The sequence below is a fragment of the Rhipicephalus sanguineus genome, chromosome 7 (assembly GCF_013339695.2).
Source record: "Rhipicephalus sanguineus isolate Rsan-2018 chromosome 7, BIME_Rsan_1.4, whole genome shotgun sequence".
Taxonomy (NCBI): domain Eukaryota; kingdom Metazoa; phylum Arthropoda; class Arachnida; order Ixodida; family Ixodidae; genus Rhipicephalus; species Rhipicephalus sanguineus.
Window position 1 is genome coordinate 139,776,281 of NC_051182.1, and position 5,010 is coordinate 139,781,290.

Consider the following 5,010-nt stretch of genomic DNA (forward strand, 5'->3'; position numbering starts at 1 on the left):
ATGCATTCGATAACCCCGGTTAATGCGTATATATCGTTCCCAGTTTCACTTAAAATGTCATCTGCAAGTTGAGGGTCGGCCCGATTAGTTCCAGTTCTCAAGTGCTTGTCTCTCTGAGCGCTGCAGTATATCCAAGCGGAAGACTATAGTCGGTAGTATTAGTGAAGTGTTTGTTAACCAAACCACCTGTTTCTTGCCTTCAGCTTGAGGTAATTTATCTCAATTTTATAATATTAATATCTCGGGTATAACGTCCCAAAACCACTATATTGTTATCAGAGACGCCGTAGTGGAGGGCTTCGGAAATTTCGACCACCTGGGATTCTTTAACGCGCACCTAAATCTAAGTACACGAGCCTCCAACATTATCGCCGCCATCGAAAATGCAGCCGCCGCGGCCGGGATTCGATCCCGCGACATTCGGGTCAACAGTCGAGCGCCATAACCACTAGACCATCGGGGTGGGGCTATTTCAATTTCTTCGGTGCGGCTCGTTATGCAGTGTCTATTATTGCTCAATACAGTCTGCCTGTACGTTGTTCTGGTTGAGCGCGGGTGACCAAGTACAATATTAGCTTTTAAAATTCTCGCAAAAGGTTGGAGGTCAGGCTTGTTTGATACAGTGCACACCCCCTTTTTGGAGAATACCGCATTGTTTTGTTACTGAAATACGTTTGACAACGCTTTACCAGGAGGGTTTTAGTTTAAAAGATGACCAGGTACAAAGAAACACGGGTATATTAATCCTACTTTCCTAGAATGTGCGGCTACAGATTGTACCTTTGATGTTGAAGGATCTACGCTGATTACGTTCGTGGCCTCCACGCCACTTTACTTAACGGCCCGTTGGGTCGCTTCTTCTGGTCCAATACCAAAGTAGTGTGTACACAGCACTAACGTTAGTTTGCTCTCACTAGACCATTGAATCCGAAAGAGTTCATGCGTAAACCCTTTTATGCCTCTTTGTGGAGGCCTCTCTCGCAAAGGAATTATTTGCTTAGAGCTTGTTTGCTTTAGGTGACAGGTGCAGTTTCGCGGACGGTTACGTTCTATCCGGTACAACGTAGTTAAAGTCGTGGTCCGTTCTTGTCGGGACAGTAGTGCCCCATTCGTCTAATTACGATCCCAATTATCGTGATTTGTACAGAACTTGGCCCGAGGGCACAATAATGCGAGAAGGTACATTCAGCGGCAAACGTTTATGAACCACGAGACACCAGAAAAAGTTGAATGTTCCCGCTGCTTCGGCAGATAGCCTTGAATTTATATTTACGGTACTGTGGACTACTGTGTAGTTCGACTGAATTTACTACGTAGTTCGACCCAATGCAGTCACAAATTCCGGGGACATTCAGTTTTGTCAGACCTACTAGTATCTATACTTGTAACGCCGTCTGTACCATAAAGGTCTGCAGAAAGTGTGCCCGTTTGAACAAGAAAATCTGAGTGGTAAAAGGTTAGGAAATTTCACGTCAGAGCGTTGTGACTTTAGTTGCAACCCTGCCGGCCAGACAATGCGAGAGGGAACTCTAATCCTCAGCAGAAAATTCACACGGTCCCTCCTGCACTTGCCTAAGACGACTGGGAGGCAAAAGCCATCTAACTCAATTTCTTCTAAGTCGATTATACCGATCTCCCCCTCCGCCCTCCTGCGAAAGATTTCTGCACCTTACTTGATTTATCCCTGGCTGCGGGATCGGAGGCAGTGCAAGCTTTCTGCACATACGGGGTTTTGCAGTGCCTCCGAGATCGGCCCACCATTGACCGAGTGAGATGTGATATGATGACGTCATCGTGTGACGGCGCCTTATACGTCATAGCGGCGTCATGATCACGTGACAAAATGTGGCCGTCTGTGGCGTCATGGCGGCGTTATAAGGTGACGTCATCAGATTATTTTGATCTTTCCATCCCTTATTGTGTTGACACCGCCGCCGACGCCGACGGTCAATTTTCATGTTTTATAAGGCATCTGAGGCTTTAGGCTTGGAAGTACGTGGTTGAACAAGAAGACAAAGAAATAAATTGGTGGTGAAAATAATAGGATTAGAAATTACTAGTTATTGTTTTCTCAAAAAATTTGAAGATTATTTTTTTTTTTCTAATCTTGGCGATAAGGCAAATGGGGTGTTCTGCAACTGGGGTTCTCATCTTTTTTCTTCGCGCATTAGTTGCTGCGAAAGTACCAATGGTGCGCAGACAAAACTACGCTGATGGCTTAAATTGGTGCTCCGTTATTCATCAGGCGTTAATTATTCTTAAATTTGTAATCCGCATGGCGTGAGCATGCCACATACCGCACGTTATGCTTAGCCACAGATCTCTTTTATGTTCTACTGTATATAAATATTATTATAAGAATGATCCCCATGTGGCATCATATGCTATGTGTGTTATTAGCTGAAGAAGGATTTTCGTATGAGCCTGCCACCAGCTTGAGGAAGATAATGAACGTCGCAACTGCATATTTAGGATCGCTCGGTAGTGCAAAGAGTGAATATTTTATGCACTAACAACAGCGTCGTCTTGTCGAGCGTGGAAAGAGAGTTCCACGCTCGACAAGACGACGCGGTTGCTCGTGCATGGATGAATGACCGATTGAAAAATAATTACTTTTTAACGCAGAATGACAACCATCGAAGTACACTACAATCAAAGCCCTTTTTGACGAACAGCAGCAATACTTGAGCGCGTTGCGCCTTTCATTATCTTCACTGCGTCGTCTGTGCATTTCCACGAACGACGCGTTCACTGGAACATCTCGTTAGATTCAAACGAAGTGCGCTGTTTGCTTCGCTTAATACATACACGCTTCGCTTCCAAGCGAAGCCTCGCGTTAGTTGAGGCTGATACCGAAATATTCGAAGATCTAACTGCTCAAGAAAGATGACAGTTCAAGTATATAATACTTATAAGCATGAAAGCTTCCTCGAAGCTCAATAACTATTATTACCTTGACGAAACAGTTCGTCTATTAAGGCATATCACAAATACAAAAGACTCACAGGTTTCCTTATGCACTCGCCTGAGATGAATAGAAGACGAGAGCCATTTTTTTTGTTTTTTTTTTCTTCTTAGTCGATGTATTGATCCTTCCCCGCCACCCTCAGAAAGCTTTCTGCACATAGCATGGTTCTGCGCTGCCTCCAGGATCGAAGGCATCTCACCTAGTTTGGCACTGCCTCCGTGATTGGCCCACTTTTGACCAAGCCACGATTTCATGTGATGACGTCCTCGTGCGACGTTACGTCACATGGTGACGTCATCACGTGAGGATGACTTTTTTCGTCATTCGTGTTGACGCCGCCGGCCAATTTTCACGTTTGGTGAGGCGTCTAAGGCTTTCGCCTTAATAATGTGCGGCAAGCTGCACATTACTTGTAATGCTAGCACCCCAAGATGTGCTATGCTATCGCATTCTAGCTTAGGTATGTCGCATTACTGCTGTTGGGCACATACTTGGTCGACACTTCTAGTGTTAGTGTTGGACAAGTAAGCAGAATCTCCGAAGCAGTTGTAGGTGCGCATTTCTTTATGCGATTCGTCAGCCAAATGTTATTCTACCTTATATGTTGCCCTAATTTTATATTTTCTGGCTAATAATACCAGACGCGACTTCCTGCAAGCGCCTGCTTAGTGGATGAGCGCGTTCATATGCGCTTTTAACTTAAAGATCTTTCCTAAAAATTCTGTCCATAATGCGTCATTAAGGGAAGTGTCTCTAAGCTTGAAATTTATAACGGAAACTTTTTCACTGCTGGCTGCTTCATGAGCCTACCATGAAATGTATCGTCACGTACTGAACTCCGCGATTCTTTTCCTTTCACTACGATGTTGAGCTCCACCTATCGTACCGGTTAGCGTAAATATTTGCCAAATTCGCATTCGCACGCCTGAAAGAAGAAAAAAACAAACCTTCGAAAGTAAACAATATTTTTGCTAGTGGTTGCCATAAAATCACAGGGTCCCTTGTGCATTCACCTAAGACGACTCGAAGACGAAAGCCATCTTGTTTTCTTCCCAATCGAGGTATTAGGGAGCCTACATGAACGGCCGGCTAAATACGTAGATGTATTTAGCCGGCCGTAGATGGCGGGGCAGGATAAATACGTAGATGTATTTATCCTGCCCCGCCACTCTCCGAAAGCTTTGCGCGCCTAGCGTGGTTTCGCACTGCCTCCGGGAGCGGAGGCACGTCTCATGTGAGGACGGCGTCATGACGATGTCACGTGATGACGGTGTAGGCTTATGCGACGGGAGCGAAGAAACGACACGCCTGAACCAGAATCGACGCCAGCAGGGAACACGAGCCGTGGCTTCAAATGTCAATGCGAAGCGCTGTCTTTATTTTCTTCTCTTGAGGTGGCGTGCTCTCCGCTTTTGTTGACCGCCCCAAAGGAGGACGCTACAACGGCGTTATGTGACGTTACGCCACATGACGTCCCGCCAGAATTTGTGACAAATTTTTGCGATCTGTGACGTCATGATGACGTGATCACATGACGATGATGATTTTAACACGAAAGTGTTTTATGCCGGGGTCCAGCAAGACTTCAGTGACGTATTTCCGTCACGGAAATGGCGTCGAAAAATTGTACACGACGGGATGCCAACGGAAAAAAAATCCGCCAAGGGGAGTTGAACTCACGACCTCTCGGTCCGCCGCAACACAAGCCGGGCACGCTATCCACTGCGCCACGGTCACACACTCCAGAAGCGCTACAAATGCGATTTTCATATCTCACACTTACCTTACGCAGTGTTCTTAGTCGGCGGGGTGGTGTCGGCGTCTGGAAGCGGTAAAGTGAATGTAATGCATCATGACCATGGCCTCAGCGATTAACTCCTTCAACGCGTCGTTGCTACGCGTGCGTCCCATTCGGCGCGTTTTCAACAGGAGAAGTGCAATTTTGTGAACGCCTTAACACCGCGAGGTGGCGACTTTGCCGAAGCCTCGGCCTCAGTCATAGCTTTCATCCATATTAAAAAAAAATTACAGCATATCCATGG